General features: G+C 41.3%; 1 long non-coding RNA gene across 3 annotated transcripts; it reads right to left on the reverse strand.

The window, feature by feature from the left end:
- Positions 1-941: 941 nt before the first annotated feature.
- On the reverse strand, positions 942-15,431 carry LOC113479513. 3 transcript variants are annotated; one of them, XR_003398285.1, is made up of 3 exons: positions 15,115-15,431; positions 14,714-14,845; positions 942-1,393 (listed from the first exon to the last, which is right to left on the reverse strand). It is a non-coding gene; the product is annotated as an uncharacterized LOC113479513 (long non-coding RNA). The 3 variants fall into 3 exon arrangements; XR_003398287.1 differs by lacking the exon at positions 942-1,393 and adding an exon at positions 3,688-4,643; XR_003398286.1 differs by lacking the exon at positions 942-1,393 and adding an exon at positions 7,520-11,223.
- Positions 15,432-15,437: the final 6 nt, after the last annotated feature.

A 15,437-nucleotide genomic window follows, 5' to 3' on the forward strand; every position in this document is an offset into this window, starting at 1 on the left:
GGCCTTAGCAACCGTGACGGAGCGCGGCGCGGCGCGGGGCCGCGGCCCAGCAGTCGCTCGGCTCCGCAGCAGGGGCTGCCGGGCACCGCCGGGCAGTTAGGCCGCCGACAAGCACCTTCCGTCTCCACAGTTCTCTTGTGCTGTAATAAAAGATAAATGCTGACCTGCGGCCCGAGTGGGGGCGGCCTGAGGTAGCTCAGCTCCCGTGGGTGTAACTCCGGGTGTCTGTGTGGGACCTTTCTCATACTGTTTCTTGAAGGTTCAAGACGCCCATCTGGATTTAAAAGCTCCATCTCAAAGCTTCAGACCAAGAGTCAACTGGTTTTAGTCTGGCGTTCTCAGTGTTTTTTAGGATGTGCGCTTCCAAGCTTCTCTATAATCAAAGTCCATTTCTGTGGAGTGTGAATGCAGGGTCCAATGCTTCAGGTAGGAGATGGCTAATAAGCCTTAATATATAAGGTGTGTACCACATAATACGTATATAAGCTGCCTATCGAGCCCCTAGCAGATCGCTAGTCAGAGGTTGCATCAAAGGGCTTCTCAGCCTGCAGCTTAACAGAGCCCAAATGACAAGATAAAACAGGATCTTGCAAAATAAATCATCGTCTGGAGGATTTGTGGGGCTGTTTCAATGCGTTCCATGTTCTGTCTGTTTTTCGTGGACAAACACAAAGGAACAAATGTCATAGTACAAAACCAATTAAACCACAGTGACTCGTGCTGTGTACATACTGGAGACAAAAGTCTGTAGTGGCGACTCGAGCAGATTAGCATTCAGTTTGATCTAGTGAGGTTCTGCAGTTTCAACAAACAGAAAATGTTTATTAAATGTCGCAGTCTGGAAAAATAAGCAGTCTTCTCTACAAAACAGTCAGCAATGTTGCTATGCCAATCTCTATTTCTAGGCATAGTTCCTGTCTGCTATGCCACTGATGACGGCCAACAATTTCTTCAAGTTTATTTTGATGACAAGCACTCTTAGATTCCCATAAACACGCACAACTTCTCCTTGGGATATTCCTGACACAGACCAACACTTTTCTAAGTACCGTTGGATATATCTGAGCACCCTTAAATACAGCATCCCTGCAAGGTGAATGAACTGGCATAGTGATTTATTTTTTAGAGGGATACAAATAGTTTTAGGCTCAGATGTAAGAGCTGTGGATCTGCTCCAGTTTGAACACCACTGATTGCTGTTAATGGAATTGACTTGTGGCGTCATCTAGGTGATGTTTCCAGGATGAGGCTCTGAGCTCCAGTCTCTGTTATCTAAATGCTCTTGGCAGTCACCACTTCCCCCCTCCCCATTTTGCCATCACAGAGATGGAGTATGGATATTTGTTGTCTGACTGCTGTATTAAGCCACACAGTGGAACATGTTTTGGCTTACCTAAATGGCAAAAAAGGTTCACTAAAAATGCTAATTCCAACATCTACTTGAACACATGTATTGGTTTTCCTTTATTAATTTAAACCCAATAGAATACTCTGCAAAATTATCATTCATATATCATGTAATTTGAGGGGGGAAAATCTGTTATAAGAGTATGGCTAAATAGCACTTTCTCTTCAGCCTTGCAGCAGAAGGGTTCATCTTCTACATTAGGAGACAAGGATCCCTGCCCCATCTTTGTTCCTCTGTTGCAAAAAGCTAAGTAAGATTGAGAAAAAAACTCAACCAGACCCCAAGGATCCTCACTATAAGTGATGCATTCATCAGCTTTGGGATTATAAACAGGGAAAATTAGCCTGCTCCTTGTGCTGTCTAGACCTGGCAGAACAATCAAGGGTTGTGGGCAAAGGAGGAGTTGTGGTAAGGTCTACAAATAAAACCTTTTAATTTTTTTTTTTATTATTTATGCAAGGAATAATTTTCTTTCAATGTGGCATTTATTTGTGATTAAGGGAAGTGTGTATGTCCGGCAAGAAACAAGAGACATTTCCAGTATTTTGAGAAAACACAATTTATCTGTTCTGTAACATGCTGTGCTTTACAGAATAGCAATTCCTTCCTGACATTCTTTGGGAACATAAAGATGCAGTAAGTGAAAATAAGTTACAAATTCTGCAGATGCAGATGCTATAGCACTCATTATTTAGAAACAGTGACGACAACCTTTGAGAGGGAATTCTTGAGTTACACTGAACCAGATGGCTGGTGTGAAATCAACAAAAAAAGAGAACTAAAACTGGAGGAGAACTCATCTGAAATCTTTTGTGATCCTAATAAAAGTGAAGATTTATACTGAAGCCTTAACATCTGCAAGGCAAATTTTAAACTAAATAAATCTATTTGTTGTAAGACTTTCCAATATTGTCGCATTAAATCGGTATTATTTTCACTAGTCTTGCTAAACTATCTTCCAATATGGCTTGGCAAAACTTATCCTGGCACGTCTGCACTGCAATTCATTGGGAATAGTTATGCATGGCTAATAGCTGTGTATTGACTAGCAGGTGATGATATCAGAGATGTTAATTGGGCCTTGTGGCATGTGGATTTCCAAACTGAAATAGGATTACAAACCCTCATGATTAAGGGACACGTGGTAATTAACACTCTAAACACAAGCAGTCTGCCCGTGTGGCAATTGGACACCCAGGTAAGAACAATAGGGGTCACTTAGAACAATAGTTTCCTTTGAACCACTTAACCAAAGAGCTCCACCCGCTTTACAGCTGCTAATTAATCTAAGTGCCCCACTGCTATCCCATTATACTGGTAGGAGGACAGCCACACCAGGAAAGCAGCAGTGCTGAAAACTGGATGGCAGAAGTCACAGAGTTGTGACTACTCTTCCTGTAAGACCAAACTGCTGCTGTACGATGATTAGGAATTTAGGACCTAATTCTGGGGGGAAAAAATGTGTCTAGTTTGGCCAACGTCGTTGTTTTGTTTTTCTGCCATGATGGAAGAGACAACAGATTATGCGTGAATTAGCATTTTATTCAAATATAATTCGAGCTCATTTGAGAATATGGGTAAAGTATCAAACATCAAGAGAGCCTGGTTCAAATGAGATTAGCCCTAGAATCCTTTCCCCCCTTGAGAGCTGCTTATTCTTTCATAACTCCCAAAGCGGCATCATATGAAAAAAAAAAATAATTCTCTGTTTTAATTAAATGGGATGATTTGACAGTTGGGTGTTTTCTGGTTAACTGAGGGGAGTAGAAGTAGCTTCTTTAAGCAAATAAAATTACATTGGTGTGTACATTTTATTTTTATACAGAAATATGCATATTAGAAAACACATATAATGGCTACTCACATATGTATATCCACACACACATATATATATATATGTATCTGAGAAATATTTTGCAGATTCTGTTGCTTTCTAGAAGAGAGACCAGTGCCTGGTGATAGAAGCTATCAAAACTGAAGCCTTTTCATAGGCTTCCTCTCACCAGGCCCTTTGTGAGGGAACAAGTCTAGGAGATTAAATGATTCACAAATCTACCAGAATTTAAAAACTTGTTCCCCTGACAGAAGCCCCTAAAGAAGAATGGCATTTGATCCTCTAGTAGCCATAGGAGTAAATGTCCACACTGGTAGAGCTCCTGTCTTCAGTACAAAGGAGTGTAATTTCACACTTTTCACCTTGTGCTCATGGAAGCCGGTCAAGTTCAGAATTCATAATTTGAATTAATTTATTCAGATTTATGACACGCTTCCTAAAAGACAGAAGGAGACCAAGGCTTGTTGATCAAGGATTAATGTAAACATGAGGTTGTTGGGGAAGAGGTTCACTGGCAACATGAACAAATCTGGAGACAAGCAATGACAGTGCATGTATGTCTTAGTGACCACACCCCCGAGTTCAAAATAGCTGTTGAAATTAGGAAGGGAGGCTGCAGAAAAAAGAAACCCAGCTTGTTTGCTCAGGAGAAGGGAGCTATACTTAGCAGAAAATATTTTGAGCCGACAAGACCCAAACACAAATCAATGGAAACTTAATAAATTTAGGATAGACTGTAAACTGTTAAGAGATTGTGATTTTTGACTTGCTGCTGCAACGTACGGAAAACTAGTGCAGAAATAGCATCTAACAGTGTTAATAGGTAGGTGTCGCACCTCAAAAGAGAGAAACAGCAATATGTATTACTGAGGTAAAATAGTAATTTGACCGAGTTCAATGAATTTGATGGAATTTAACAAAGTTTAACAGGGGTTAAGTTTCAGTAAGTTTGATGGCAAGGTTTATCTTATTAATTACTGCATGGAAGAAACATACAATGGAAAATTGATTTAGAATCGTTAGAATGATTCACACAGAGACCAGAGACACAAAGGGTGAGGAAGACCCTGCCATTGAGTCATGAGGTTCAGAGTGGACTCCCTTGTTTTCTAAACTCCTTATGGAGCTTAGGTGTGGCTAGGTCCAATCTTAATGTTTGACTTAGACAATGGTTTATGTCTAATGGAATTATCTATACAAATCTTGTAACTGAGTAGCTACATGGATTAGTAATGTTTCATTAGCATTAATCCAGCACGCTATCAGTCACCTACTGAGGATCTGTTGCGAGTAAGGGGTCTCTCTACCTTGGGCAAGGAAGGATCTCTTAGTCTCAGGTACAGAATCTCAGACCTTGAGAGGCATCCTGGCTCAAGGGGAATCATCTGGAGTTCAGTCCAGCTGCAATTCAGGAAAAGCTCAAATTGGGACCATTCTGATGGTAATATTTATAGAGTGAAGTAGTTGGCTGCTAGTCAATACTATAAACAAGGTAGATGTTTTTGTTTAGGTCTGGTATCTTGTTCTGTACTGTGGTTATCTCGCATTTTGGGGCTTTGAAACCACCTTTTGAAATATTTTTCTGAGGCACCGTCACTTCCCTGTATGTAAGCCAGGAGCTCCCCAGCTCGCAGGTTCACTACAGGGTGTGAGGCCTGTTGCTCTTTATTCAGCTTAAACTGAAATATGGCTAGGGGTCAAGTGTATCCATCAAAGTAGGTGAGAGGAATTTCCACGACAAGAGGAAGCTCACCACAAAGGAAAACACAAGTTAGCCTACAGAAGAAAATTTGTAACAGCAGAGCTAGGCTGTTTAGGTGTACTGCTTTGTTTTGCAAAGGTAAAGTTTACATGTTTTTTTGATAGGCATCCAGAAACGCTTTTCAGATGCATCCAGAGAGTGAGCCTGGAAGCACCATTCGTTTGTTGGGGTCTTTATTAAGCTGCGATCTTTATTAAGCTGGGAGGTCTGCCACAGACGGCTGACTGCAGGGCATTTCAGCCAAGCAGCTTGCGATCCTGGGACAGGCCAAATGCGAAGAACCCTGGTTGTATACAGAGCTGGTTATATATAACCTAGAATTCCAGTGCATATTTAGAGGAAGCATATTAGAGAAGCATATTCTTGTACATATTATAGATATTTACGTACACATAAAAAATTAGGTATGCATTTAAGCTGGTATAAAGCTGCCATGTACTGATACCACATACTTTGTTTACTGAAAAAAAAAGCTACTGTATTTATGCCACTGTTGTGTATGTACCCCTATACCAGCACAGCTGCATCAAAGTCCTGGGACAAGAGGAAGTGCATCTGTATAACTTAAACTGGAAAACTTCCTACTATAAAGAAGGCAAAACTACAGCTAACCACCAAGGGAGCAGCATCAGACTTCTAGAGGAGATGAAATATTGATGCAAAGTGCTGAAGGGGACTACTTCTGGCTTCCATTTTCACTGCCTCAATTAACATTTGGTCTGTTTTCATCCAATATATGTTGTTTTAATGAAATGTTCTCCTGCCCATCCATTTCATCAGGTTTCATCAGAGATACTTTTGACATTAAACTGTCTCTGCAGGCATTTCTGAATCCCCTTCTGACAACAGAGAAACCTAACTTCTGACTCCCAAGATGAGGTTACTGGAAGAGAGAGATCAGAAAGTCTATTGGAAAACAGATCTTCTCTAGAAAATATTCTTACTCCCTGTACAGTAGCTGGCATAAAACTTGTAAAACGCAGCTAAAAATTGAGTTGCTTGTAGTGCTAAAATCTTGATTCATTAAGGAAATTCCGAGTCTTCATTGAGAATTTTCACTGATGTGAAAGGATTTTGTTCCAGAAATAACACCTTGGACAGGCCCCTGTCTATTATTTCAAGGCTCTGAGCAAGCCCATGTACAGTGTGTTGGTAGCCACAGATATCCACAATCCCCAATACCGACAGAGTGTGAGGAAATGGCTGAAGAGTCAATGGCATTCTTCAGCAAGCCCAATTCTCTGCCTGTGTTTTCATGAAGACCTCTCTCTACACAGAGCTGAAAAGATCTAGAGTGGTGATAAGGAGCTAACTGCCAAGCTTGCAAGCACAGTATCCACGCAACCTACTTTTGTAACATCATCAAATCTCATCTTGGAGGCCTTGAAAATGGCTCTGACATGAGAAGAGGAAAGGGGAACTACACCCCCACACCCATGCAAACCCTCACGTAAAGACAGTGAGAAGGGCAAGGCACTTGTGGATGACTCCACTGGTGCCACGTCAAGAATATTTGCATTTTGTTGCTCACGGGTTGCTGTTGCCCCACCTTGTTCAAATTCCACAATCTGTGTGCTGAGAAAAAGGAAGGGACCAGAAAAGGCTCCAGATCTGTGACACATTTCGTAACTTTTCCAGTGAATACAATTATTATTCATGATTTCTGCACTGGGTGGGTTTAGGTGGCCTTTGTTTTAGTCCCCTTGCAGCTCCTTTGTGAGCTGTCTCAGTCTTACTGTTTTCCATTGCAGCTATTGTCAGAAATTTGTATTTCTTCAAGTCTATTAAAATATTGCTTCTTGTCTTTTTAAGATAATATCAGATGTGTCTATCAGTTTTCTGCAGGAAGACATTGCAGGCAATATTTGTAATGGCAGCTGAAGATGCAGATCCAATTCTGATCCCACTGACGTTGTGCAGCAAGGGTAATCTTTTAGAAGCCAAGAGAATTACATCAAAGGCCTGAACAATGTGCTTCAGTGCTTTTAGGGCAACAATTTGCCTTCAGTGCAAGTTAAATCAGCTGAAAGGAAGCTGTATGTTTCAATAACCTTGTGCTTGCCTAAGCATGACCACGTAACTAGCAGTTTGCTTAAAGGTCTCTTTTAATAACGATTTGTTACTGTAAGGTGCGTTTCATTCACTGTGTATTTTTGTCACTTATTTCAAGTGGGTTCTTTTATTTAATTGACAAGATAATTCTAGGCAATGTTGTACTTAAGGCTTTTTAAAGTATTTTTTTAGAAAGGTAGTTGTGCATAATTTCAGAAGGCATTTTCAAAATCATAGGGATTCTGCATAAATGGAATTTAAATTAGTCATTCAAAGTTAAACCAAGAAAAAAAAGCAGTCACCTTTCTGACTGTAGAACCAGGCAGCTGTTGAGTAAAATGATTTACTAGGAGGCATTCAGTTACAAGGACTGGGAAGGGATATTTTAAATTTATTTTCAGATTTAACATGGTGCAAATCAAACAACTTGGATTAAATGCTAGGAGGCTGAAAGACCCTTTACACAAACCATCCATGAAACAATAGGAAGATCCTTCCATCCTGAGTTGTGGTTTTTAATCATGCAATGCAAGTATCATGAGAGAAAATAGGTAAAATAGCAAAGTATTTATGTTCTGTACCACAGAGGCCATACGTTGCTATTGGGAGATGACGTGGTGGGTCACAAATTGCAACTTAGGCCTCATTAGCTCTCAGCAGAAACCCTACCTCGGTACCAGTCAGTGACAAATTTCTGGCCACCGGTCAGATATCCTCCCACCATTTCTCACCGTGACTCTCTTTGCTGTGCTACCAAAGACTCCTTACACACTTGCTTTTCATAGATTATCTGAGCTCTTGAATACAACTGGCCATTACACCTTGTAATGGCCCAGGCTTAATTTGAAAGCCTCAAGAAATGAAAGATCCCTTAATTACCTAATGTGCTGTAAACAAAATACATCTCATTGTCCTTTCCCAGGGTTTCTTGAATAATACCTTTGTGTATGTCTTTTGCTAAAATTGAGTTCTTCAGGGCAATGTCTTTTATGCTTTGCATAGTGATAACCGTTAACTGTAAATAAGAAATCATGTCAACCTGTATATTCTTTCCTTTATCAGACTATACAAACACAGACTGTCACAAATTATCACAGATGGACGTTTTTTTCCAACTGTAAGTATAAAAAATATCACCCTTCCAGTCTAGTGGACTGGTTATTCTTACTCAAATGACTACCAGTTGGAGTTTTAGAAGTCTCGCAGAGTCTGCCAATCATATTCTATTTCCTGTGCCTGAAATGGAATATTCCTTTTTTTTTTTTTTTCCATTCTTTCCAAATGGTAACTACTTCTAGTCATTTCATGTCTGTTGGTGCATAATGTCCTTCTCATATTTCCCAATAATAATTGATACTTTGTTTCACAGGATTAATTGCTCTGTGCTAGTGTGAACAGAGATGTACAAAGTTCCATGCACAGTACCACAGATGTTTTCCAAGTAACAGCTGCAGGAACATGTCCAGCATAGTTCTATCTTAAGCTACCATATTTCACTAACATACTCTTGATAGTTGCCAGAAGAAATAATTCAGATGTACTTTCTCAGATGTACAGCCAGTAGGTAGCTCTGTCTGGAAATATCTGGGTCTAACTCAAGAGTTCAAACTGCCTAACCTTGTATCGAAGATCACATATCACATGGTTCCCTAAATACTTACAGAGCATGCAGAAAATCCTCCAACACCTTGCTTAATCTGTGTCTGCTCTCCTCCTGCTGTCACTGCAGTCTATGGCAAAGGTCCCTTCTCCCTTCAGCGGAAGAAGAGCAAGGATTCCAGAGCGAGGACAGGAAGGGAGGACTGCTGTATCCAGTTCAGCTGCCAGGTGATTTTTAGCAAACAGGAGTGTATGTCACCTTTGTAAAATCTGCAACATTTCTTCTATCCAAAAAAAGCATCAGTGAAAGTAATGCTGACCCACACAGAAAAGTGCAAGTCACTGTGTTACTGGACAGCAGATTATCCATTTTAAAAGGCACGTATACAAGTGTCACAGATACACCATATATGAGATACACTATATATTTTTCAAGATTATAAACTCCTATAGTGCTGATATGAACTCTCCAGGACATAAAATATCCAATTCTAGATGTTGATGTCTATAGTGAAGTATAACCACTGTCAGGTAATTAGCATGAACTTCCTTTAAGTAGTCACATGGTGAAAAGAAACAGAATTTTTATGTTCTGGAAGGGAACAATGTAAGAAACCCTGTATTAAATGAGTCAGAGAGAATGTGTTTTTAAGGTACTGTTACTCATATTTTCTCCCGTCCTGAAGACCATGATAAAGTTGCTTTAGCTGAAAGCTTGTTTGGAGTAGCTATGCTCAAGAGTACACAGCTGGTGTTGCCTTGATTTTCCTTGATGTCCATTCCCGTGCACTTACCCATTGTCTTTGTTACATGCAATGTGGAAAACTATTCAACCTCATTTAACTTTGAAGTAAGTCCTGCTCTGAGCTGTAGTTTGGCCTAGAAAACCTCCAGAGGTCGCTTCCAACCTCAGTTACACTTCAATTTTATGAGTATTTATTGCAGCTAACACCTCTGCATTTATAACACCCACTTACTCATTGATCTTGGATTGTGAAAGTAGGTAATTCTGCTTCTCCTGTACTGCTGTATTACCATCGTTTTGCTTCTAGCACTATTAAGAAAGGTCATAAGAAATTACATTGCAGTTTAGAAAGCGATTCAAGAAAACACATCTCTTCAAATCAGATTATAAAAGAATTAAACTTTATGCCAGATGATGACCCATTGAAAAGAGTTTTTCAAAAATTGGGCACCGTTTTATCCTTTAGGAGGGCAGGTCAAAAAGGCTCAGATACAGACAGTTAAATTAAGAAGGATGTTTTTCCCTATAGTAATTTGGATTCAGGCATGTAGATCATATATATGAAACAAAATTAAGGAGAAACGTGCATGAAATACTACTATCAACAAGATGTTCCACTATATCATTCACACTGCCAATACTAAAAGGGTGAAATTGGAAGTGCCATAGAGGAGAACGAACATACATTCCTCTATGCTGTTGGCGTTCTTGCATGTTGCAACGTGCGTTTCTGACTAGGCGTCTTATTTTCTAGGAAGAATGACTGATTTACAGGTGTGATCCCTAGGGTAAGGGACATGGTCTGAAGGTTTTACTACTTCCAAGTTAAATGGAATAGATGAGAATGTTTCCCAAACAGTAAAGCAAATGGCAGAAAATATCTGTTCAGGTTGAGAAAATTACATTATGGGGTCATTTATTTAGTAAAAATAAATCAGGTAAAAAGAGTAATTTAGTGCCTGCAGTTCTCATCTCTGAATTAATCACTGAATGTGAAAGAGGTACTTAATTTGCTAAACTTAAGCATGTATTTCACTGTTCTGGATGAAAGCAGAAGTGTGTTTCAGGGTCTCAAGCAGCTCTGTGGTGGGAACAGATAGTAAGGGAATCTTCTTCAGCTCAAATAGCAAGGTTTGTTTTCCTCATAAATTATTTAGGTTTCTGCTGTTAGGAAGAAGTTGCGAGAGACTGTCAGAAAGCAGTGTGGTAACAGCTATGAAGTCCTGAGGGGCTGCGGAGATGTGATCCAGCACTCCTGTGATTCAGCTTATGGTGATTTCTACTGTCAACAGACTTCTTTTAACATGTGATTCTGCAAACTTACAATCAAAACCGAATGGCTACATACCTGAGATTGCCTCTTCCTGCATGACACGTGATAGTTTCTGATAAGGGAGAGCACTAAAACTGACAGTTGATTCAAAAGAAACAGAACAGATTGCACAGTTGCAGAATTTGTTGTCTGTGCATGCTACACACAGCCATGGCTGCTCTTTCTTTATTAAAAGTGTGCAAGACAGTGTGCAAGCTGTTTTATTTTTTGTTAAAACTTTTTTTTTTTTTTCCCCTAAGGTTGACAAGTATTTGGATAGGAAATTTATGTTGCTTTTTTTCTCATCTGTTTTGGAAAAAGTAAACCAACTTTGAGTACCCTGGAAAGGGGACTGGCTTGCTGCTAGTCTCTCACTGGCCAGATGCTTCTTCCACTTCCACGCCAGGACAACAATTTAGCTCCAGTTTCATGCATGGAACAGCTGAATTCTGCTTGTGAAACTGAAGCCAGGGTTTGTCTGTCCAGCTGCAGTGGAAATCTACATTTTAAACTGAAAGAAATGAAGGAGACTGCATTTAGTTTCTTTTTTTCCTTTGCCACATACTTCAGGAATACTAGATAATTTTTTTTTTCAAAGGGCAATTCATTATTGCCTGTAAGAACAAGCATAGATAATGTACTTATAAGGTAGAACAGTCTTATAATTTGCAAAAATAACTAGCAATTTTGGATAGTTCATTTTTCACAGAGGTCAAAAACAGTTCAGTGTTCAAACCTTTTTCATTCCTCTTTGAGAGTTCCTATGTGCTGATGATTTCTATTTGATGATCACTTGCTCCCAGGAAGCTGGGCAAAGTCTTGTTAGGTAATTTCACTATAAACTATTTTTTAGGATTCTCCTTGGTTCCTTCTGTTGCTTTTCCCACTGTTCCACAATACTGTTCTGCAAACTGCCTCTAAACAAAGAAAACAGAGTGTAACTTTCCTTGTAACTTTAAAAAATTTGCTTCCTGAGAGTCTGTTTCATTCCAGTCTTTGCAAAAAGAAGCTCCCTCCAAGAGAAGTTTTTCTGAGCCCTGAGTGTGATATTTCTTAGTGCTATCAGCATACATATCTTCCTTGATTGCTTTGATGAGCACTCAGATGCTACTGTGAGGGTTACCTCCACCAACAGCCCAAGCTCTGCCTGCCTATGAGCAGGCAGCAGACACTCTGGGCCCTTCCTCTTTCGTGAGGAACATGACTTCTGACGACATTTCTGCTGCTCACCAAATTTTCTGAAATTGGTTTGGGAAAAGAACAATAGAACAATAGGACTTTTTTTTTTTAAAAAAAAGGTTTTGTGTGTTTTGTTCTCTAAACCAGCGTCAATATTGCCTTCTCTGGGCTGACTGAAACTTGCTCGTTATTTTGAAGATCTCAGGTTAGCAATAACTATAGGTAAATTATATAATGGCTGGAATCATATAATGGCAGGAATAACTAGACGTATTCTGCCACATTGTACTGAACTTGACCAGCTAAATCCAAACAGCAATTATTATTAAAAGTTTGCATGTCTCTAGCCCCTCAGGATATTCAAATGCTTTACAATAATATTTTAATTTAGCCTCACAACCAACCTGACATGAGGGTAAATTTATCCTTGTTCTGAAGTTGCTGTCTGCATACATCTATGAACTCATCAAGCCTGCTTGCCCGTGCTGGACTTTGTATGCACGTAAGTTGAGTGGATATGAAAATTATTGTTAACCTTTGCATCTGTGGGTTTAACTGGCTGGTCAAAAGTCATGCAGTGAATAGTGCTTGGGTCTCCAAAGCAGAACACAGAGCCAAACCACAAGACCATCTGTTTTTCCCTCTGAAGGGTGTTTAAACAGCACAGACAGAAATGTCTGCTGCTAAGATTCATGTCCTTCCCTTTTCCACATATTGGGATTTGGCTGTGAATCCTGTAGCGTCTCCTCTTTCCCTCCACTCAGCAGTAGAAAAATCAGGCATTGCGTAAGCTGAAAGGCAGGTATTACAAATGCCTTACATGTGGGATTTTCTTGTTTCCACTAATGTAGATCTCTCACTGGTCTAATATTTACTGGTCTGCCTATGTAGTTACACTTGCACACAGTCACACTGTCTTGGGAGCCAGACTGGGACACATTTCATTTTGGTATGACCAGAGCAACCCATATTGCTGTAAGCGCTTCTGAATGTCCTCACAGCGAGCCCACTGAATCTGTGACAATGCAGTTGTCCTGTCAGGTCTCTTTAAAACAGACATGCTTCCTTTCCCCACACAGTGATGAACAGGCCTTCTCCCTGCTACCAAAGTGTACTTCATCTTTGGCTGACATGGCACTTGGACTCTTTATACTGTTCCAAGGCATCAGATTTTTGTACAGTGTGTCAAGTCCCTGCATGCGGAACACCTGCATGTAATGGTGCAGTGGCCTTCCTCCAGGTGTGCTTCATTACACTCACCAGCTTAATTTTTTTCAAGGTTTAATATTGCCTCTTCTGCTTTCTCCCCAGGCTACAGGCCCAAACACACAGAGTTCTTGCTGGTTGCCTTCGTCTCTTTCTCAGTAGTCTCTCTAAATCCCTTGGCCTTGGCAGCCCCTTACTTATGGCAGCCTGCCCGCCATAACCCTCAGCTGCTCTGGGCACATGCTGTGTCTTTCTTTTTGGAGTGTGTACAACTGTGCTGCTATTTTGACCCCTGGGTGTTTGTGCCCAGACCTAGGTCACCTCCTGCAGAGGCTTGAAGTGGTCCTGGGAGACCCTCACCTTCAACTGACCCCCCTGCTAGGACAACCTGCTCTGAGGTCCTTCTGTGCCAGGTGATTCACTCCTCAGTTTCCAGGATTTCCTTCAGAAGGAGGATCGATCCAGTAGCTGACTCGTTTATTGTGCTCCTTTTAACTCAGTTGGGTGCCGCCTCAACTGTCCCTTCCTACTGTTACTGAGGACAAAGGACTGTAATCCTATGCATCCAGCTGAGGGCATATTCATCACAAGACGAATAAAAGGAGCTCTGTTGTGGTATGTTAGCACTAGAGGTTCCTGCCAAACCATCATTTCCACAGTCTGCTGGTCTGAGGATGTGCCGCACTGCCTCAGGCTCCCAGTGCTGACATGCGAAATGTTCTGGGAAGGGCCCTGATGGAAATCCCTTGAGCAAATCAGTCAGAATATGCAATTTTGTAGCTGCAGGGATGGAACAATCTCAGGACTGTGTCGGTCAGACCTCTAGCAAGAATTTCCCAGCTAGGATCATCAGCTCAATTATCTTCCCTTGGTCACTGCCACAAACTACCAGTGGGCCCACTGATTCTGGAAAATCGTAACAGCTTCAGAGTCTTCTTAAACACTGATCCTTAAACAATGAGACCCAGAAGAATTCGAATGAAATTGGGAAAGCTAGATAAAATTCCAGTGGGACTTGCCCTTCTCTGCACCTTCATAGTTCTGAAAGGCATATTCTATTTCAAGATAAGAAGTAAGAAAAATGGAAGGGAGCAGCACACAGAAAGCTTTGATTCAAAGATCAGTTGCATCCTCTATGCATAGAGGACTCCGGTTGCTACAATAAAAATTCGTTTCAGTCTTATAGTAGCCTGCGAATCACTGGAGAAAGGGTTAAAAAAGCTCATGACATGAATTTTTAGCAAACTGATTCAGACTTCATTTGTCAGGAAAATAAATAGAAAAAACCCCCATGCTCTCTCTATGCTTGATTATGTCACTGTGCTTATTATCTCTAGAGGAAATCCTCCTTTGTGTGCTGTCTGAACAGCTAATAACTACAGATACTGGAAGGAGTTTAAAGAAAAGAAGTTGCCTTTGCTCTGAACTTCTTGCTTTTATCTGTTAATTTCAACCTCTAGTGGTATAGCAAGGTTTTGCCACTCATCTTCACAGTGCCAGGATTTTCAGGCAAAGTATTTATTCAGTTCCTGGTCTCTATTGTACAGTATTATAACACACCCCCAGTCCCCTCAAAAAAAACCCCAACTTATGTTCCAAAAAATTTTAACACTCACAAGTTTAAGTTGTCTGGTTCTTGAGTGGACAAAAGGAATAAATGGAGTTGTGAGAAAACATCTCAGCTTCCCTGGCACTTCGGACATCTGTCTTCTGCTATGTCAGTGGGACCACCAGCGCGAGCCTGCCATCTGGAAGCGAGGAGGACAGTGAATCCCTCCTGCAGGCCTTTATGATGGGGAAAGGCCTAAGTAAATAAAGCAACTAAAGGGTAAATTCCTGTTTACATCTTGCACGGCAGTAAAGCGACTTTGCAAACACAGGCCGGGAGGCAGGGTACGGACAGAAAAGCTACGAGAACTCGATGCTTTTGCTGAGCATCTGCACGGGAATGTTTGTAAATAAAACGCCTTTGCTTATTGTTCCCCGAGTGTTTTAAATGAGACGTTAAGGATTTAACCTGCCTGCTGCCAAAGTGCCGCTGAGGGGGCGAACTTTAAATCTCCTTTGATGTCGGGGCTGCTGGAAGGAGCAGACAAACGCCGTGGGCACCCACACCCCCGGCTTGAAGGGGAAAGGTGTGCGAAGGGCGGCGGTGACAGCTGACCGCCCTCCGGCCTCGGCTCCGCTGCCCCCGAGGGAGATCCACTCACCCTCCACGGCCACCGGCCGGGCAGGGGCCCACGGCTCCGTCACACCTGAAGCCAGGGCCGGGGGCCCCCCGCCGGAGCCGGCCCTCAGCACCGGCACGGAAACGGCAGCCACCCATCCCCGCAGCCGCGC

The sequence above is a fragment of the Athene cunicularia genome, assembly GCF_003259725.1.
Source record: "Athene cunicularia isolate RWA chromosome 4 unlocalized genomic scaffold, athCun1 chr4_part2, whole genome shotgun sequence".
Lineage (NCBI taxonomy): Eukaryota > Metazoa > Chordata > Aves > Strigiformes > Strigidae > Athene > Athene cunicularia.